The 23,519-nt window shown below is 37.3% G+C and overlaps 1 long non-coding RNA gene across 1 annotated transcript; it reads right to left on the reverse strand.

Annotated features, from left to right (window-relative positions):
- Positions 1–86: 86 nt before the first annotated feature.
- Positions 87–21,828, reverse strand: LOC124596465. The gene is made up of 3 exons (XR_006978303.1): positions 21,697–21,828; positions 21,440–21,551; positions 87–218 (listed from the first exon to the last, which is right to left on the reverse strand). It is a non-coding gene; the product is annotated as an uncharacterized LOC124596465 (long non-coding RNA).
- Between the last annotated feature and the right edge of the window lie 1,691 nt (positions 21,829–23,519).

Genomic DNA, 23,519 nt, shown 5'->3' on the forward strand with positions numbered 1-23,519 from the left:
ACAATAAAAATACACTAATCCATACACAATGGTGTATTTTATTTTCATTTAATTACATCAGAGAACTGAAATAATTCTAAAAAACTGTCATATGCATTTTGTCCAGTGTCATGTGCATACTCTTAATACTAATGAAGTCTCCAATAGGCAGAAGGAAATCACCAGAGGCCAATATCTGAGTGTCAATAGTAGCTGGTTCATTGGTGGAACAGTCAGTTCTGAAAGGAAGAAAAGAATGACATGAGACAATTCAAATGAAATTTAAAAATATAACTTGCCAGGCACCCCTTTCACTATTCTGCTTATATAGTTTCAGTAACTAAAGATTCCCGTTAACTGAATGCCAAGTACCTACCTGTCTTCTTATAACACAAAGATAACAATTACTTTATGATAAATGTGGATGTAGTTATGTGGATAACATTAATAACTGAGAAGTACAACAACTATCTGCTATAGCTGTCTTAAAAAACTGACTTTCCTGTTAATTTTACTGTGTTAAACTTATCTTGAGTAAGCGCAAATAATTTACATGTGTATAGGAATAATGCTAGGTGGTGGACAATTTTGTTGCTCTGAAGCAGCCATTAAAATATGGAACGTTGTTGTCCCAACAGCAGATAAGAGTGAATAATATTTTCTGCTACATATGTGGCTGAGTGATCTCAGGACATTAGTGTACTATTAAGCTTTTTGTTACATTAAACAATAATAATAAGCCATGAAGTTCAGAAAAATGGTACTTCACACAAGTACAATATATGACATTTTATTTTAAGCTACCTTCAACTAGTTAAAATTTGATATAAAGTAGAAGACTGAAAATTACTTAATATTTAAGATAAGTTAAAAACACAGAATCCCATGCACTCCTCCCACATGCTACAACTATGCAGATTCAATAACTAGACTCCTATTCTGCTTTTGAAATATACATACATAGCTGCTTTTTTATAATAAATGTGGGTAGGCTTATGTGGATAATACTGATAACTGAAAAATACAACAGCTGTTTTTTTTAACTAACTTTCCTCGTCATCTTACTATGTTAAACTCAGTATGAGTAAGCACAAATAGTTCACAGGCTTAAATGAATAATGGTGGGTGGAAGGCAATGTTCCTGTTTCGAAGCATTAATGGCCCTGTGATGCCAATATTTTCACTAAATGGCGAAACATTGTTCCGACAATGCTACGATGTTTACGAAAAGGATTATTTCCAATAGAAAACTGAATGGAACAATATTTTCTGCTGTTGACTTAATGTAGCTGAGTGAAATTGGGGTGATTTCGAAGCCGCGGGCACCAAACAATAGATATCGAACATGCGATTCTAAATCGATCACGCCACTGTGATGGCGGGCAATTAGAGCAACGAAAAAAGAAGAGCATTACTAAAATAGTTCTAATTAGAAAGGAAACGACTTACCTCACTCGTCGTAGACGTTGACGTCCATTTGATGTGTATGCTACGGGAAGCAATCCTTTTTTGCTGTAACCTGGGTAAACTCTGCCATTATCACAGAAAAATATGGGTAGAGTGTCACATTTCCATCAAAAATTCAAACAATTTTCTACATTGCATAAGCATGGAATTACATTCTTCCACGTGAGGCAATCGGCCGAAGAAATGCCTACAATACCACACATCCCAGTCACTACCGTCATAAGTCGTTTGCGTTTTCCTAGCATCACACAAATAATTTATCATAACGCCCGCCAACACAGTCGCATGATCGATTTAGAATCGCTCGTTCGATTTATGTCGTTTCCAGCCCGCGGCTTCGGTAGGCAAACATGGGACACTACTGTATTATCAAAACGTTTTGCAACCCGAAAATTGATGTTTTGTCCAAAACAGAAAAAACTGTTAAAACAAACAGTACACATAACACATGTGGTTTTTCGATTTGTTTAAGTCTATTATAGCACTGTACGCTAAATAAAACAAAACAGTCATTTTTCATTTCATTTCATTTCTTATCATCCTTTTCATCATTTACATGATATAGGAATTGTCATAATACTGTCCAGAATATGCACAGCAGAATATTACAAATTTATATCAAACACACAAAATTAACATTATGTTGAAAATTAAAACATTGAATTAAAACACACAAAAAAATTAAAACGTTGAATTAATGTGTTGTTCTTTTAACATGTTCTTTTAACATGTACCATATGTGACGGATTTATATATATTTAGAACATTTTGGAAAACACATATTACACATAATTTTAGAGTTAAAGGAGTATAAATGAGACATAGAACTGACATGAGAACAACATGATATTGACAATAAAACTATCAGTTAGTGATTTCTGGGTTCAAAATATTCCTCTATGCTATAAAAACATTTATTTATCATAAACTTTTTAAACTCTTGACTTAAATTTTCCTTCATCTTCTGTTCCCCTGATGTAGAGTGGCAGAGCATTATAAAGCTTTAATCCATAGTGGCTCACATGTTTTTGAGTTTTCGTTTTTCTTGTTCTTTCTACATGCAGATTCTTACAGATACATATATTGTAGTCATGCTGATCTGAACTTACACATAAACTACTCAAGTGTGTTTTTGTATGCAGTAGGCTTTTATATATGTATAAAGATGGTACTATATGTATGTTTAGCTGCATGAACAAGACTCTTGCAGTGTGTTTGAAGGGAGCTGTGTGTAATAATTCTAATGGCCCTTTTCTGTAATCTAAAAACCTATCTCGGGCGACATTTAGTTGCACCCCAGTATGTTATTCCAAAGCATGTAATAGAATCGAAATAAGCCATATACACTAATCCTGTACACTCTTCACTGAAAACTCTAGAAATTATTCTCAGTGCAAAACATGCTGAATTGAGTTTTTTGGATATGTATGTGACATGGTCTTTCCAGCTCATGTGCTGATCAATGTACATGCCCAAAAATTTTGTAGACCAGACTTCCTCTATTTCATGGTCACACAATGATAAATGGTGATTATCCTTCTCATTTACTCTACCATACTGTATGTAATTTGTTTTATTTAAATTGAGTGTTAACCTATTAGCGTAAAACCACTGTTGCACACTCTTCAGAACCTTTTCAGCTGTTGTGAATAAGGATTTACTTATAATTATGCTTGTATCATCTGCAAATAACATAATTTTTGATGATCTGTTGGGCCTTTCAATGTCATTTATAAAGATAAGAAATAACAGGGGGCCAAGAACACTACCCTGAGGGACACCTACTGCCACTTTCTTAGCATCAGAAACCCACTTTATTTTTTGCTTATTCTGAGATTAGGTGAGCTCCACAACTGAGATCTATTTTGGTGACAGGATTCAAACCATTTCCTCCAAATTCCTCTGATGCCTATTGCCTCCAGTTTGTCAAGGAGAATTTGATGATCTACTGTATCGAAGGCCTTGGAAAGTTCTAGGTTGATTCCTACCACACATTTGTTATTGTCTAAATTTTTAATAATTTATTCCATATACGCCTGTATAGCTGTTTCTGTGCTGTAACCTGTACAAAAACCATGTTGATTACAATTTAGAAGATTGAAGGCATCAAAGTAGCTTATGAGTTTAATTTTCATCAGTTTTTCAAAAATTTTTGATAAAGATGGAAGGAGGGATATAGGTCTATAGTTTTCTACCTGATGAATATCCCCATTTTTTAATAATGGTTTAACATTAGAAATTTTCAGCCTTTGGGGGAAAACACCTTCACTGGATGATACACTGGCAATATGTACCAGTGGTTCCACGATTTGTGTGGCGACTTTTTTTATTATTGTCACTGGCACTTCGTCCAGTCCTGTAGACATTTTGGGTTTCGTACTGTTAATTACTTTCAGTATTTCATATTTATTAGTGGAACTTATTATCCCACTATTGACTAACTTTGGAGCTGTTGTTTTCTCTTCTTTGGTAAAGCTCTTGCTTAATTTATCAGGTACACTTAGAAAGTAGTTGTTAATGTAATTGGGCAAGACTTTCTTCTTTATTTCAGTGTTATCACTAGATTTAAGTACAATATCCTGGTCTTTAGAGCTTTTTCCTATTTCTCTTTTAACAATTTCCCATGTGGTCCCTGATTTATTGTCTGACTTCCTTATTAGTCTGTTGTTATTTAATACTTTTGCTAGATTAATTACCCTTCTATATACCTTTTTGTAGTTACTAACATGTTTTTTGAAATAAGGATCATTATTAGTTTTCATTTCAGAGTTTAGTCTTTTTATAGTCTTGGAAGAGTTTCTAATGCCAGATGTGATCCAAGAATTTGTGTGTCTATGGCTAGATGAGTTGATTTTAACAAATCTTTTTGGAAAGCACATTTCAAAATTTGTCATGAAGTTCAGTACGGTAAATTATTCCGTATCTAATACTTCTATTCACGCTTTTAGTCAAGAAGTAGGACGTGGTACAGAAATCAACAATCAAAGAGTAAATCACAGAACAAATGTCGCTTGTGTATAGCTTCTCTGGCGTCCATCAGGAAAGTTTCGCGGTACTGTACTTTGCAAACAACCGCACATGTCATGGTTCTGGATGATGACAGAAGATACCATACTTTCCTATTCATTCAGTAGTTATTTCCAATCTTAGTCAGTTTGAAGTAATTTGGAAGAATAGTGATGAAGCCAAGAATAAAGATATTGACAGCAGAGTCATGGAGCAACACATAAATATAGACCTCAAGGAATTTTTTCTTTTCTTTTAACACTTCCTCCAAAAGAAAAAAATCATGAAGTTATTGCTTTGTCTCTTCCATGCCAATTTCTGAACATAGAAAATTAAATCGAACTCGTTCAAGGGGTTTTGTCAAAATATCTGCCAACTGGTTGTGTCCTTCAATGTGTTCCAAGAAAATCTCACCATTCAGATATCTTTCATGAACATAGAAATGTCGGACCTCTATCTGTTTAGAACGTCGATGTTTTTTTGCTAACTTCAATGAACTAGCATTGTCAATGTAAAGAACTGGAGGCTGCCCCGACATTTCCACTAATTCGAATCCTTCACTAGCTGCAATTATTTCCGCCTCGGTTGTGGATGTGGCCACTAATTTCTGCAACTGACTTGTCCATGACACTGCACCACCTGAGTACTTTGCAAGAATTCCAGTTGTTGAGCGCCTTGTCTGGTTATCACCTGCGAATTCTGCACCGGAAAATGCACTTTATTCTATTGCTTTATTGACTGCAAAAGTGATGTCTGGACGAGTTACTGTTGAAAGGTACATGAGACAACCAATTGCTTCACAGTAGGGTACAGATGACGAAACTACTTCGTTTTGATTATTGTCCTCACATCCAGTAGGAGTTGATATTGTATTGCATTCTGCCATTCGAAATCTTTGCAGAATTTCTTCTGTGTATTTCTCTTATCATTATTGCTCCATCTTCATATTGATTTATTTTTATGCCAAGAAAATTGTCAAGACTGCCAGTTGTTATTTCAAATTCATGTTGTAAAACATCCATAAAAACAGCAATTTCTTTCTTGTTACTGCCACATAAAGCCTATTTCCATTTTGTCTAAGATAAAATAGGTATGGATCTGCATCACTGTTGGAAAAACCAGCTTTCTTCATGAATTCAACACAACGTTTGTTCCAGCAACGTGGTGCTTGCTTCAACCCATAAAGACTCTTTTTTAAGAAACACACCTTCGAAACCTTCTGGTTGTTCCATACATATTTCATCTTCCAGTATTCCATTCAAAAAGGCTGTCTTTACATCGAATTGTTCTAGCAGCATTTTCTTTGAAGCAGCTACAGCCAACAGAGTTCGTATGGTGTCATAATGTGCCACAGGACTAAAGGCGTCGTCATAATCAATTCCTGCTTTCTGAATACAGCCTTTTGCAACCAATCTGGCTTTAAAGCGAGTACCTACATTGACTGCGACCTTTCGCCGTAGAACACAGCGGTTTTGCAATACTTTGGCACTCTTCGGACGGTCAACCAGCACCCAGGTATTGTTTTTCTTTAGTGACTGAAGTTCTTACTGATAGCTTGCATCTATTCTTCCTTCTCGTTTGACTGCAATATTTATGAAAAACAGTTTGGATCTTTGTATTCAAGTGCATCAACTTTTGTTGCCATACAAAATTCACCACTTTCCCGCCAGGTTGGTTTTCTTCGTTGTCTTTTATTCTTCTGTTTCTCCTCATTAGAAGATTCAGCAGCTTCTGCTTTTAGAAATGCTGTTACTTCTTTATTTTTGTCAGATTCACGCGACTCTTGCCTTCCTCTAGAATCGAGAGTGCCAATTTTTTCTTGAGTTTGACTTCCTCCAGAAGTGTACAGCCTAGGAGATTTACATAGGTCATCTCTAGATGAATTTGGATCATTAAATTCTTCCTGAGGGACATCAAATTCAACATGGTCACTATGTAAATCACAAGCAATTTCTGGCTTAAATTTCACATCGTGACTCAACACCACTTTTCTTTTAGATGGAATCCAAACTCTAAACCCATCCTTGTCATTAACATATCCAACAAGTCGTCCAAAAACTGCCTTAACATCAAACTTGGAACGGAATTGTTTCTTAATGTGAACATAGCAGCCTGTGCCAAAAATTCTAAGATGATCAAGTCGTCCTACTAGTCGATTAAACCATAGTTCATAGGGGTTTTTATTTTCAACTGAAGATTTTCCAGTACGATTTATTAGGTAGACAGCTGTGTTACATGCCTCTGCCCAAAACCCTTTAGGTAATTTACTCGGATTTAGCACTGACCGGGCAGCTTCAACAATAATCCTATTTTCCCGTTCAGCCACACCATTTTGTTCAGGAGTGTAAGGAGGAGGAATCAGAAGCTCTATTCCCTTGTCTGCAAGCAGTTCACTGACATTCTTATTGTTAAATTCTTTGCCACCATCACATCTAAATTGTTTGACAACATGTCCATTAGTTCGTGCATCATTTAAAAACTGGTTAAGCACAGTACACACATCATTTTTATGTCTTAAAAAGAAAATTCGGCGAAATTTACTAAAATCGTCTTTGAAACATACATAATAATGCTTACCTCAATAAGATTTTGTGCTCATTGATATCCACGTGGATTAATTCACCAATACTGGTAGAGCGTATTGTTCGTGTTTTGAATGGCAGCCTATCCATCTTTCCAACCACACAGCCGTCACAAAATTCACTCTTGGCATCTTCCACATTAATGTTCATTCCTTTTAAATATTCTTCACAGAAGAAATTCTTCACATGTTGTTTATTTTGATGACCAAACCTTTCATGGTACACTTGCAATGTTTCGGATGAAGTCATCAAGTTCACATGATTAATTTTTGCGTTTCTAACAACACGCATGTTCAACACATAAAGTCCGTTTTTCATATAACCTGTCATAACAATATTGCCATTGACTTGTTTTCGAACACAGACATTATTGTAACTAAAATTAGTACAGTAGCCTCTGCAAGCAATGGCTCTCACAGAGAACAGAACAGCACTTGCATCAGGGACGTTCAAAACATTGTCCATTCTAGCATTGTACCATTTATTGTTTCGTCGAATTTGGATGTAAACTGTTCCTTGACCGTACGCACACATTTTGACATCTCGTTTTCCCAATGAAATTACTTGAGGAGCATCAAATTCACTATACGAAACAAAATATTGTTTGTTGGGAGTGATATGATTTGTAGCGCCACTGTCGTAATACCATTTATTTGGGTCACTGTGGTTACTGGTACACACACCCATAGCATATGAAGTAAATGCAGCGTGTTCACTTTCTCGCTTCTTCTCTTTTCTTTCATCGCTGTCACGAGTGTTCTGTGGACACTCTGCTACCCAGTGACATAATTGTTTGCATATATTACACGGAAACTTCTGTTTTAATTGTGACTTCGTCATCTTTACTGGCTGATTACTTGTTTGCCGTTTTCTTGTTTTAGAAACGACGAAAACTGCACTTCCACTAATGTCTTGTTCACATAGTTCAATAGTTCAGCGTTTTTCAATTAATAAATTCAAGCTTTCCTTTTCTATCGTATCGTATCCCAGAGATCCTTAAAATTGTCGTAGTCTTTTCCAAGTGTAGACAAAATTCGACCATTTAAGATTCTTTCAGATAGAATATTTTCTTCATGTTTTGCTAATTCATCGTTCAGGTCCACAAATAACTTTTGCAGTTTGGCCACATGTGCACTAATATCTTCCGTTTCATCACGTTTAACACGGGAAAATGTTTCAATCAACATATTCAAACGCTGAGTACTGCTACGTTCAAATCGCGCGCGTAATTTGTCCCAGATTTCTTTAGCATTCTTGCGCGTTAAGACGAGCTCTGCAACAGGTTTACTTAGCGCACTTGCTATAAGACGTGCTGTGCTGCCTTTGCGTCGTCCTTGTGTCATTCCACATACCCTTCTTTGCGTGCATTTGTCGCATCTTGCGGCAACTCTACACGTTCACGCGTACCGTTAATAATATCTTCTAGTCCATATGAACGCAGCACCATAGAAATATGCCATTTCCATTTGGCTCAGTCGTCAGGTCCTTCAAGCTTATGAATGATGACCTTATAATCGCCGCTAGCAATCATGTTTCTTTACAGACATAGGCTCATTTCAAATATTGTTATTGATTTAATTAAACTATTTTGTTTGCCTTCACCCGCGTACTGGGCCCATAACCTGATGAAAAATATTATTTTAAAGGCAAGAAGACGTTTTATTAACTTTATAATTACACCCTGGATACGAAAAAAACACATTTACTGAAAAAAAAACACAGAAGTTACACAAAAGCCAAGAATAAAGATATTGACAGCAGAGTCATGGAGCAGCAAACAATACATAGACCGGTAGCCGTGCGGTTCTAGGCGCTGCAGTCCGGAACAGCGGGACTGCTACGGTCGCAGGTTCGAATCCTGCCTCGGGCATGGATGTGTGTAATGTCCTTAGGTTAGTTAGGTTTAAGTAGTTCCAAGTTCTAGGGGACTGATGACCTAAGATGTTAAGTCCCATAGTGCTCAGAGCCATTTGAACCATTTTTTAAACATAGACCTCAAGCAATTTTTTTCCTTCCTTTTAACAAATAGTTTTTCATTTAGAACTACTTTTACTTTTTGATTTTCGTTTGTAGGTATGGATTTATCTATTCCTGTGATATGGGAGACTTGTAGCAGGCTTTCGGGATAGATATGATGGGAACCATTCGATTTTTGCAATTGTGTGATCTTCTGGCTGATTATGTTCGATATCGTGTGTGCGGCGAACATATGCACCTGAGAAGTATGTCTGCTTGTCGTACTCATGGTTTATTCATATGGAGGTGTAGCAAAGATCCGACTATGGCGCTCAATTAGACGAAGAACATGATTTGAGAAATCGAAGCTGGTCTTGTGAGATATAATAAAAATTAAATACTATTTGTGTTTGAGGTATTCTGTGTGGTTGTGTGTACATGAATGTCATGTGAGTGAGTATGCCAATTTTAGACAGGTATTCGTTTTGTACGGAAGTTTGTTGGGAAATATATAAAGTATAGGGGCCTATGGCGATTCCAGTTGTTTTAGTCGAAATCGATGAGTCTCATTTTGGCAAAACGAAGTACAACAGGGGGGAAACTGTGGTGCGACTATGGGTTTGAGGGCTGTAATTTCAGGTCCAGAATGTGATAATGTAGTCTTTAATCGAACGAAGAAAGTGCTGGTAAAATTAATTGAATATCATGTGGCACAGGCTTCTGTAGTTATTTCCAATGGTTTTTCTTTACAGACGAATTTGGGGAATAGGGGTTTTTAGCCTCGTGTTGTGAATCATAATATTGAGTTCATATCTTCATCAGCTGGGGTTGTACCAATAGTATCAAAGGTTATTGGTCGGCCATAAAATCTGTTGTAGAGAGGGGGAAACGACGCAATTTGACACTACAGAGTCATTTAAACCAATATTCATGTAGGCGTAGTGCACCCGATATACAGGGTGATTCAAAAAGAATACCACAACTTTAAAAATGCGTATTTAATGATAGAAACATAATATAACCTTCTGTTATACATCATTACAAAGAGTATTTAAAAAAGGTTTTTTTTTCACTCAAAAACAAGTTCAGAGATGTTCAATATGGCCCCCTCCAGACACTCGAGCAATATCAACTCGATACTCCAACTCGTTCCACACTCTCTGTAGCATATCAGGCGTAACAGTTTGGATAGCTGCTGTTATTTCTCGTTTCAAATCATCAATAGTGGCTGGGAGGGGTGGCTGAAACACCATATCCCTAACATACCCCCATAAGAAAAAATCGCAAGGGGTAAGATCAGGGCTTCTTGGAGGCCAGTGATGAAGTGCTCTGTCACGGGCTGCCTGGCGGCCGATCCATCGCCTCGGGTGGTGGCGCTCCATCCTGCTGTAATATGAATTGTTGTGCTTTTTGTTCGAGCTGATGGAACAGCCAATTCTCTAACATCTCCAGATACTGTAGTCCAGTTACAGTAGCACCTTCGAAGAAAATGGGACCAAAAACTTTATTGGCTGAAATGGCACAGAAAACGTTCACCTTAGGCGAGTAACGTTCATACTGAGTTGTTTCCCGCGGATTCTCAGTGCCCCATATACAGACATTATGACGGTTGACTTTCCCGTTAGTGTGGGAAGTTGCTTCATCACTAAACACAATCTTTGAAACGAAAGATTCATCTGTTTCCATTTGAGCAAGGATAAAAATCACAGAAATCGATTCTTTTAATCTTATCAGCTGCAGATAGTGCTTGAACCAATTTCAGACGATAAGGTTTCATAACTAACCTTTTTCGTAGGACTCTCCATACAGTTGATTGTGGAATTTGCAGCTCTCTGCTAGCTCTGTGAGTCGATTTTCCTGGGCTGCGAACAAATGCTTGCTGGATGCGTACTACATTTTCATCACTCGTTCTCGGCCGTCCAGAACTTTTCCCTTTGCACAAACACCCATTCTCTGTAAACTGTTTATACCAACGTTTAATACACCACCTATCAGGAGGTTTAACACCATACTTCGTTCGAAATGCACGCTGAACAACTGTCGTCGATTCACTTCTGCCGTACTCAATAACACAAAAAGCTTTCTGTTGAGCGGTCGCCATCTTAGCATCAACTAACGCTGACGCCTAGTCAACAGCGCCTCAAGCGAACAAATGTACAACTAAATGAAACTTTATAGCTCCCTTAATTCACCGACAGATAGTGCTTAGCTCTGCCTTTTGTCGTTGCAAAGTTTTAAATTCCTAAAGTTGTGGTATTCTTTTTGAATCACCCTGTATATTGCTTGTTTAAGTGTTTTGTTAAACATGTTGGGCAAATAATCCTCCAAAATTTGTTAGTTAATTTCATGTTGGGATGGTGTGGCGCTAAATGATAATTAAGGAAAGGGGTGGGTTTGGTTGGGATGGTTAAGATATTGATTTGGGTTTGACCCATCATTCTTTATTTTCTGATGTCAGGTAACATTTTTTTCTGTGGTTTTTATTATTTTACTTCGTTTGGTTGATGTTAACTTCTGGGTTTATATGTTTGAATGTGTGTATGTTTTTTTGTGATGATGTGTTTCTTATGTATGTGGGTATTTGATTTCTGTTGACATCTCTGAAGACGAGCTTTGGTCTTTACTAGAGGAGATTGTGTATGGTAAGTTTAGTTTTTTTATTTTTATGTTGTACTGAGTTTGTCTTTTTTCATGTACTTCTTTGTCGTATTATATTGCTCTGCTTTAAGCATGGGTTCGTTAGCTGCAGTACCGAATACAAACATTACAGTTGTTGATCTTTTTTTGCTTTGCCAACACCGGTATTACTACGATTTTTTCGAGTCTGTACTAGCACTTACTGAAGGCGAAAAGACCAACATACGTAAAATTTGTTGACCTATATGTCAACTGAAAAATAGGATACAGGTTCTAGCTAAAACGAAAAAAGTGACATATATAACATTGGTATCATTTACAAATATAGGTCAACTGAAGAACAGGATACAAATGTTAGGATATCGCTATTTTTTGCCTTCGCTAGCACTAGTATCCTATTCTTCACGGGACCTATATAGGTCAACTGAAGTACAGCATACACATGTTATATATGTTATTTTCGCATTCGCTAGTACTATTATCCCATTCTTCAGTTGACCTATATAGCTCAATTGAAGAATTGAATATAAATTTTATTGTTGTTGGGTTTTTTGTCGTCGCTAGTAAGACACTCATAATTTTCTGTCGATACTATTATTATCGAAGGGTAAAAAAAAATTGTATCCCATACCTCAGTTGACTGAATGTTATGTATGTCGCTATTTTTTGCGTTCTCTTACATTAGTATCTTATTCTTCAGTTGTCGTATACATGGTGGTCCATTGATCATGACCGGACCAAATATCTCACGAAATAGGCGTCAAACGAAAAAACTACAAAGAACGAAACTTGTGTAGCTTGAAGGGGGAAACCAGATGGCGCTGTGGTTAGCCCGCTAGATGGCGCTGCCATAGGTCAAACGGATATCAACTGGTTTTTTTTAAAATAGGAACCCCCATTTTTTATTACATATTCGTGTAGTACGTAAATAAATATGAATGTTTCAGTTGGACTACTTTTTCGCTTTGTGATACATGGCGCTTTAATAGGCACACACATATGGCTCTCAATTTTAGACGAACAGTTGGTAACAGGTAGGTTTCTTAAATTAAAATACAGAGTGTAGGTGCGTTTGAACATTATATTTCAGCGTGACTACCTGTAAATACCACATTAATGCAACAAATGCTCAAAATTATGTTCGTCAACCTCAATGCATTTCGCAACACGTGTAACGACATTCCTTTCAACAGCGAGTAGTTTGCCTCCCGTAATGTTCGCACAAGCATTGACAATGCGCTGACGCATGTTGTCAGGCGTTGTCGGTGGATCACGATAGCAAATATCCTTCAACTTTCCCCACAGAAAGAAATCCGGGGACCTCAGATTCGGTGAACATGTGGCCCATGGTATAGTGCTTCGACGACCAATCCACCTGTAATGAAATATGCTATTCAATACTGCTTCAACTGCATGCGAGCTATGTGCCGGACATCCTTCATGTTGGAAGTACATCGCCATTCTGTCATGCAGTGAAACATCTTGTAGTAACACCGGTAGAACATTACGTAGGAAATCAACATACATTGCACCATTTAGATTGCCATCGTTAAAATGGGGGCCAATTATCGTTCCTCCCATAATGCCACACCATACATTAACCTGCTAAGATCGCTGATGTTCCATTTGTCGCAGCCATCGTGGATTTTACGTTGCCAAATAGTGCATATTATGCCGGTTTACGTTACCGCTTCGTCGCTAAATAGAACGCGTGCAAAAATTATGTCATCGTCCCCCAGTGGTATAACTGTACACGACATTCAAAGTCGTCGCCATGCAATTCCTGGTGCATAGAACTATGGTACGGGTGCAATCGATGTTGATGTAGCATTCTCAACACCGACGTTTTTGAGATTCCCGATTCTCGTGCAATTTGTCTGCTACTGATGTGCGGATTAGCCGCGACAGCAGCAAAAACACCTACTTAGGAATCATCATTTGTTGCAGGTCGTGGTTGACGTTTCATATGTGGGTTAACACTTCCTGTTTCCTTAAATAACGTAACTATCCGGCGAACGGTCCGGACACTTGGATGATGTCGCCCAGGATACCGAGCAGCATACACAGCACACGCCTGATGGGCATTTTGATCACAATAGCCATACATCAACACGATATCGACCTTTTCCGCAATTGGTAAACGGTCCATTTTAACACTGGTAATGTATCATAAAGCAAATACCGTCCGCGATGGTGGAATGTTACGTGATACCACGTACTTACACGATTGTGACTATTACAGCGCCATCTATCACAAAGAGAAAAAAGTGGTCCAACTATAACATTCATATTTCTTTACATACTACATGAATATTGAATAACAAATGGGGGTTGATATTTTAAAAACGAGTTGATATCCGTTTGACCTATGGCAGCGCTATCTAGAAGGCCAACCATAGCGCCACATGGTTTCCCCCCTTCAAGCTAGACAAGTTTCGTTCTTTGTAGCTTTTTCGTTTGACACTTATTTCGTGAGATATTTGGACCGGGTATGATCAGTGGACCACCCTGAATAGATCAACTGAAGTACAGGATACTCATGTTATCGTTATTTTCGCATTCGCTAGTACTATTATCGTATTCTTCAGCTGACCTACATAGTTCAAACAGAAGTATGGGATACAAGTTTTACACCCGTGGATATTACAAATTTTACTGTTGCTGGGTTTTTTGTCATCGCTAGTAAGACTATGATAATTTTTGGTCGATACTATTACTATCGAAGGCAAAAATAAAATTTGTATCCCTTACTTCAGTTGGCCTATATAGGTCAATTGAGGTATGGGATACAAATTTTGTGTGTGCTGTTTTCCTTTCTTTGTTTTTGCCTTCGCTTAGTTCAGCTGAGGTACAGGATGGCAATGTTATGTACGTTGATTTCTTAGTTTTCGTTAGTGTTAGTATCCTATTCTTTAGTTGACCTGTGTAGGTCAAATGAAGTATGGGGTACAAATATTATATGTGTAAGTCTTTTCAACTTCGCTAGTAATAGTATCCATGGAAGAACAGAATGCCAGTAGCAGCGGAGGCGAATAAAGCAACACATGCAAAATTTATATTCTATCCTTAATTTGACCTATATACGTCTACTGAAGACTAGGATACTAATGCTAACGAAAACGAAGATATCGACGTACGTTAAATTTGTGTCCTGTACTGCGGTTAACCTACATGGATCAACTGAAGTTGGGGATACAACTAATGTATGTGTCAACTGAGGTTTTCCATGATAACGTTACTTCTGTCCCTTTTTTTTTTTACTTTTTACAGAAGTATCCCATTTTTTCACGCGAGCTATACAGAACAACTGAAGAATAGGATACTAGGACTCAAACAAGCAATATTTTTAACATTATGTTCTAAATATTAATTGATGTGTTATACATCTACCACAGTTTAACATAACAGTCGCGACACTCACTGCTCTAAAAGTTGTTACCGTTTGACAGATGGAGTGACACTAGCGCTCCAAGTGGCGAGCAAGGTGAACATCAGACGCGTCATAAGAATAATGTTAGTTTTGCAACCATTTCCTACGTAATTTACGAAATATTTTATTTATTTTCTTGCCTCCAAGGGTTTGTGTAGTATTAGGAGGCATATATATTTCTAAAAATGATTCTAAAATAAGAACAAGTATGGACAAAAACCTTGAATCGAGTGGCTAGCTGCAACACATTCGTGAAGAAACACTTGTGACGTTGGATAGAATTGCAGCTTACCTCGTTGATATCAAAAGAAGAACACACATATTCACACGTAAGAAATACAGACATGTGTCTCTACATGCAAAAGCGATCGACAGCTCATGTATCGTTTGGTAGACCTACTGTGTTTGTCATTGTCGTCCGTTGCCCCAAGTACGACCTTCATCTTTATATTATCTAAGTGGACCAAGCAACTGCCAAATAGTGGGTGAAATATATTGAAAACATTATAATGAGCTGATTACATTACATTTCACGCAAAACCAAATATTTGAATAATTTTCAAACAATCTGTCAGTGAACAAGGGCCAGCCAGAGTGGCCAAGCGGTTCTAAGCGCTTCAGTCTGGAACCGCGCGACCGCTACGGTCGCAAGTTCGAATCCTGCCTCGGGCATGGATGTGTGTGATGCCCTTAGGTTAGTTAGGTTTAAGTATTTCTAAGTTCTAGGGGACTGATGACCTCAGATGTTGAGTCCCACAGTGCTCAGAGCCATTTGAACCAGTGAACAAGGTGCTAACAAAGTAATGTCATCCCACAAAGGAAGCAAGGAAAACTGACTAACAACAGAAGTGAATGAAATACATACCAAACGTTACACTTTTGCGAGACATGAATAACTGCACTTAATCTAACCACTTCATCGTCAAAGCAGGTCTGTGCTGACGATTCACATGAATCTGGCACTAATACATAGAGAGCTGAAATGGCTGCTTTTGTGTCATAGGACTGTTTACAGCTTGAGATGGATTGTCGAACCTTTGTGGCAGTTCCCTCTTCTTCGCCAGTTGAGGTGGCTTATTTGGGATGTCAAACAGTGTGGGTACTGCATTCCACATGACTTTATTATTGTCTGTGCTCATGAACTGGTTTTGTTCGAAATGTAGCGAACAAAACCTAATATTATTATACAGGTAAACTGGGTCTTTTTTCTGAAGGTCTTCTCGTCTGCTATTAATTACCCATTTTCTGCTCCTAAAACTAAACATTAATCATTAATACACATGTAATTTGCAAGTGAATCCTGGCGATACAGTTTAGTAACATGGTGGTATATACCTCGCAGGATCCATAGGAACCCTCCCCCCCCCCCCCCCCCCAAAAAAAAAGACAACTGTGGTGTCTACTTCCTGTTCTTGTTGCAATTTATTGTGCTACTAACTGTCCCGCTTGTAAAAACGATTGTAGAAATCAAAATAAACAACCACTATTCGCTTTCACGATCGCGCCGAACTCACAGTTTAAGTTACTGGCCGCTTGGCGCGCTGCTGCAACGCCACCTAGGAACAAGGCCTCACAGCGCGACTCGTGACGTCATGACTAGGGGTCTGAAATGCCGAGCAGCTTGTTAGGCTCTGCGCCACGTATATGAAAACATTAAACACTTTACTGGTAGACAACTCATAGTGTTTTATACCTAAATCTGTAAACAAACGCTAATTCTTCTCACTGGAGAATTAAATTGTTCAAATTTCGTAAACTATAACTACAAAGGTGAAAATACTTTTTCGTAATTCCCGTCACTCACACGTTTTGCTACTGCGAATTTCTATAATCAGCAGTGTTACTTTTATAAATACATTCAACACTTTCCTGGTAAATTATGCGTTGTTTAAGTAAATATGTAAACAAACATTAAAACTTCTCATTTCAGAATTAAATTACTCAAATCTCGAAAACTGTAGCTCCGAAGGTTAAAAAAATTTTTCCTAATTTCCATCACTCACGTTTTAAAAATGCGAATTTCTAATTCCATAACTCTGACAGCACTATTTTCACCGTGTAAGTCGCCTTGCATAATTTAATTGAAAATGAGGTACCGTAATTGGAAAGACTGACAATGAATCGAAGTAGGTACTCTGAGACTTGTATCTATGTCAAATATTATTTTTATATGGCAGATACCTCATTTGGCAGTCATCTACAGTTTTATACTTAAGAAAACATTACCGTACAAAAACTAGTGCAAACTTCACTGAACCTTCTACATACTACTTAGTTTAAGTGATTTTCCAGTAGAAGACTAGGTAGTCTTAAGTTATTAGGTATTATAAATTGACATGGAAACCACACATTAGAATTATTACAAAATCTGAAAAACTTGCCCACTGTAAGCCATTGTTTATCAACTTGAAAATATTAACTGTTATAAACTTGCACATTTACACTGTTCTACTGTATACAAAGACTAACTTACCAGAATACCAGCTTAGGCAGGATTTACGCTCTCATGGAACTATGGTTTAATTGAAGAATGGGACACCACCCATCAGCTTCATGTAATGACATACCTTAAGAACCTGTTATTACTTTTTACTGTACAAACTGATCCATTTATATTCACCCATCCACATACTGATCCCCATCTTTTAATTAAAATATTTGTCATTTGATGCACTGATCATTGGCAAATTGTATTACAGTGTAAAATGTCATCTATAGGGCCATTTGTGAAAGCAGATGAGTGGTATCCCAATCTTCAGTAATGGCAGAACTAGAAATAGTAGGCAACTTCACATACCTTACTGCAGATTATCTAAATCATAGAACAGCAATGTAGTGAGTATGAAGCTGTTTAACAAACTGCCTCTAGAATGGGTAGAAGCTTTATTTGATTTATTCAAGCACAAGTAGTACAGTTGGTTATCGGTAAATCCTTCCCACTCACTTGAATGCATGAGTATAAATATCACAGTGATAACTACTCAATGAGTGTACCATAATTTCCTTAATGATTTCAATTTAAGATGTAATACACAAAGCATTTTAGCTTGAATATTTTTTTATGGAAAATCTTTTGCAAAATATTGTTTTTTAATTTGTGTAAAGTAATATTTGTATACATGCTGTATACTTTTTAAAAATTTGTAATCTGACTGTCTATTCCTGCAACAGCTAAATGACAGTAAAATTCTTTTATTATTCACTATTTAATGTTGTTCCAGAGGAAAAAAAGCACTGCTATTCCAAACTCCAAAAATGTTATCAAATAAAATTGCATAGAATTTATCTCAAATGAAAAATGGCTAAAGTTAAGTATTGTCATCCCCCCCCCCCCCCTGAAATATTGACTGTATTGACAGACTGGACCTGTTCTGCAGATTAATTTTTACTTATGATGATGGCAGACTAACATGCTAATACTGGCAATGAATTGTTCTCCTTGTGAGAATAATTAATTTACTGACTGGACAAAAATATATACAAAAACAACCATAGAGCAGGAGCAGCATTCATTATACATTTACTGATGAACAGAAAAGACTATTCCCCTAATTCTATGAGATTGGGGTTTCACAGAGAATTTGTGGTAACAAATTAATCTGTAGCAAAGACTCATTTTTACGGCTGCACCATATCGAAGAGAGCAGAAGGGATCCAATGCATAACATTTACCAACAAGATGTATGGGATACTGTGCATGAAATAAAAACAGAAAATAGAAATAAACATTTATTTTACATCATCTTCCCGAGCCTCAAACAGTGAAAATATACAACCACAGTATAATTTAACTTTTTTCCAAACTTTTGTACACAGTTACTTTTTAACAGTAGTTTCACCATTTCTCCTCTTGGTGAAATTGTTTGGCAAAATATTTGCACAGCAAAACAGTATGCAATTCATGACTGAATCAAGTGAGTGTGTATTTTTACAGTGAAACCCATAGAAAAGATTTTTGGGAATGTTGTGGGATGCTACCTTCACAAGTACACTTCTCTGATTTGCCTGTTCTAAAAATAAAATTTCCTGGTCTTTCAGAATTTTCTGTAGAGTTAAATAGACATATGTCTCACACACTACTACATCATCTGCAGGATATGTCAACCCTCCTCTGTCTTTTACCATAATCAAATCATCACCCTGCTTCCTTTCATCTGTAGTAAGGAATACCTTACAATATTCACAATGGGTTTTCTTTTTAATAGCGTGGTGTGAGCAATAACCTGCTATGTAATGCAACAGTGGCCAAGTATTCTCATCTATTCCATCAACATCATTTTCATCTACTGCTACATTTTAAAATTCTGGTATTGATGTTTCTTTTAATCCCTGAATTTCAGTATGAGTAGAAAAAAATATCAGTGGTCTTAATAACAACATCCCCAACTACTTTTGACCAAAGCACATGGGAAAACATAGACTGTGCCCTTAGTTTTTGTTCAGTTTCAAAAACTTGTCTTAGAGAAACATGATAATTTCCCCCAGATAGCTGGCGGCATTTGCCGAACCTGTCTTCTAAACTGTCTGTGTGTACTTTTCCTAACAGCAAATATGATCTGTTTTTCTCAGAAAGCCAGTAGTCACTGAAGTCGATCAAAGCAGCAGTTGTGTGTTTCAAAGCGCTGTGTGTCTCTCGAGTAAGTTTTCTTTCATCACTACAACCTTCCCAAGAATATAACCATGAGATGAAGCACTGTAAGAATTCTTGTTTGTGATGGGAATTACTAGTCACAGGTTCTTGGAAAATATTTCTTAACCTCTGTCCCTAGAGTAATGTTTCTACATATACAATATCCCACCAACGATTTATTATTTTTATGAATGGTGCAGTACTTTCCCAGTTGCTAATTGCTTTCTCTGAACCAAATGTGTCCAAAGCAACAACTATCGTATCATTGAAAATACGCAACACTAACTTGACATTTTTGGGCTCAATTGCGTTAGGAAATAGAGACTTCAAAGTTAAGGAACTGCCATATTGCAGTAGTTCATCTTTTTCTACCAAGTGCAATTCTTTCAGTGTTCCAACAGATGACAAACCTCCCTACAAACTGTCACTGAAGTCAGGGAAACACAAGGTCTGCTCCTTTTGGTTAAACCAGTTATTGTGGATACACTTCAAAATATGGACAGTGTCCACAAAATAACACAATGGGCGATTTGGAGAAGACTGTACAGGGTGATCATACTTTACTTTCACATCTGGAGGAGTAGAAAACTTAGACACTGCTTTCTTATTAATTGCATTATTGTCTGCTACTATACCAACCACCTCAAATCCAACTGCTTCTAATTTAAGAATGACTGCTTTAATGTAAGAGAACAGAGCATCACCCCGAGTAGTATGAGCTGGCAGAATAGATACCACATCCTTGCAAGGTGAGTCCATGCTCTGAACCATAAAAACATAGGCACTGGTTGCACACAAATATATGTCAGTGTTAAAGGCACATTATAAAACATTTCTAGGTTTGTAATCAAGCTGAGACTTCAGCGAATTTCATCCATCAACAGGAGCACAGTTTTATCATCTGAGGATAAAGTACCTACTTTATTTGTGATGTAGCTCATAAACTGATCACCCTGTTGCTCAATGACAGGATTTGTTGAGAGTTTACTACAAAGCATGTGGGCTAATAGAATGTACTAATGACCACATTATCATAAAGTTAGCATCATATGTAAATTGAGTTGAACTTCTGCACTTCAAAAATGAAATCTGTTCCTTCAAAAATGTAATTTTAGTTTCGTTTCCTGGCAACTTTTCTAATAAATTTTGTAATAACTGGTCAATGAAAGACAAAATGTTATCTACAGGAGCCTCAGAACTATTATACAGATGATAAATGTTCTTAAGAACATCACTTACCACCTGTATGTTGTTTACTTTCATGGGAAATTTCATCTTTCCAATACATTTAACGTCAATATCATTATTGAAGACACTGAGTAATAAACCACTGCTTATAACTACATGGCAAAAAATTCTTGGGTAAGGATTATGCTTTAGTAACACTAGGCTCACACTGTCAGATTTGTTTATCACTACCCAGTCACTGCGCTTTTCACATTCACTCAACTTTGTTTTCAGTTGTTCTAAACTATCAAACGATATTGCATCAATCATTTTCACATGTGTGTCCACACTTTCTTGGATAGCAATTTGAAGAGCATGACTTTCTAAACGCCCCCTACGAATTTCTGGGTACTCTTGTACTGCAGTTTGATGACTCGACAAGTAAGATGGGCATCCAGGCAACTTCGATGAGATAGCATTTGAAAAATTAATAACGAAATATGAAACCGATCTCACAGCATACAAGTGACATAAAGATAGTTCTTATGCCACTGTACTTTACTAAAAGCGTGTTACATGACTCACCTTTTCTCAAGTGTCGACGACCCAACGGTGCTGTCAGGAGTGTACCAGTTTTCGGGTCATACATGCTGGTACTGCTTAAAATACCCTCCTTGTTGAAATGCAGTTCACACATCTAAAAAGAAGCATACAGTTCTCCTTAAAACATATAACGAAAATTAATGAGGTATGAGATTATAAATACATTCTTCTATTTACTGCATTTTGTTCAGCTGGACTACATTTCAAGTAACTACGACACACTAACCAAACATACTTACAACAGAGTGCTTACTCGGTGTCCAGTCTTGTCAGTGAACAGCATTTTCGCCTTAAATTCTCGTTGTAGTTGTTTTGTAGTCTTCAGTCCTGAGGCTGGTTTGATGCAGCTCTCCATGCTACTCTATCCTGTGCAAGCTGCTTCATCTCCCAGTATGTACTGCAGCCTACATCCTTCTGAATCTGCTTAGTGTATTCATCTCTAGGTCTCCCTCTATGATTTTTACCCTCCACACTGCCCTCCACTACTAAATTGGTAACCCCTTGATGCCTGAGAACATGTCCTACCAAAGTCTAGTCAAGTTGTGCCACAAACGCCTCTTCTCCCCAATTCTATTCAATACCTCCTCATTAGTTATATGACATACCCACCTAATCTTCAGCATTCTTCTGTAGCACCACATTTCGAGAGCTTCTATTCTCTTCTTGTACAAACTATTTATTGTCCATGTTTCACTTCCATACATGGCTACAATCCATACAAATACTTTCAGAAACGACTTCCTGACACTTAAATCTATACTCAATGTTAACAAATTTCTCTTCTTCAGAAACGCTTTCCTTGCCATTGCCAGTCTACATTTTATATCCTCTCTACTTCGCCCATCATAAGTTATTTTGGTCCCCAAATAGCAAAACTCCTTTACTACTTTAAGTGTCTCATTTCCTAATCTAATTCCAACAGCATCACCCGACATAATTCGACTACATTCCATTATCCTCGTTTTGCTTTTGTTGATGTTCATCTTATATCCTCCTTTCAAGACAATGTCAATTTTGTTCAACTGCTCTTCCAAGTCCTTTGCTGTCTCTGACAGAATTACAATGTCATCGGCGAACCTCAAAGTTTTTATTTCTTCTCCATGGATTTTAATACCTACTCCAAATTTTTCTCTTGTTTCCTTTACTGCCTGCTCAATATACAGATTGAATAACATCGGGCAGACGCTACACCCCTGCCTCACTCCCTTCCCAACCACTGCTTCCCTTTCATGCCCCTCAACTCTTATAACTGCCATCTGGTTTCTGTAAAAATTGTAAATAGCCTTTAGCTCCCTGTATTTTACTCCTACCACCTTCAGAATTTGAAAGAGAGTATTCCAGTCAACATTGTCAAAAGCTTTTTCTAAGTCTACAAATACTAGAAACGTAGGTTTGCCTTTTCTTAATCTAGCTTCTAAGATAAGTCATAGGGTCAGTATTGCCTCACGTGTTCCAACATTTCTACGGAATCAAAACTGATCTTCCCCTAGGTCAGCTTCTACCAGTTTTTCCATTCATCTGTAAAGAATTCGCATTCGTATTTTGCAGCCATGACTTATTAAACTGATAGTTCGGTAATTTTCACACCTGTCAACACCTGCTTTCTTTGGGATTTGAATTATTATATTCTTCTTGAACTCTGAGGAAATTTTGCCTGTCTCATACATCTTGCTCACCAGATGGCAGAGTTTTGTCAGGAATGGCTCTCCCAAGGCTGTCAGTAGTTCTAATGGAATATTGTCTACTCCTGGCGTCTTGTTACAACTTAGGTCTTTCAGTGCTCAGACAAACTCTTCACGCAGTATCATATCTCCCATTTCATCTTCATCTACATCCTCTTCCATTTCCATAATATTGCCCTGAAGTACATCGCCCTTGTATACACACTCTATACACTCATTCCACCATTCTGCTTTCCCTTCTTTGCTTAGAACTGGGTTCCAAATGAGTTCTTGATATTCATGCAAGTGGTTGTCTTTTCTCCAAAGGTCTCTTTAATTTTCCTGTAGGCAGTATCTATCTTATCCCTAGTGAGATAAGCCTATACATCCTTACATTTGAC

Source organism: Schistocerca americana, chromosome 2, assembly GCF_021461395.2.
Source record: "Schistocerca americana isolate TAMUIC-IGC-003095 chromosome 2, iqSchAmer2.1, whole genome shotgun sequence".
In the NCBI taxonomy this organism is placed as follows: Eukaryota; Metazoa; Arthropoda; class Insecta; order Orthoptera; family Acrididae; genus Schistocerca; species Schistocerca americana.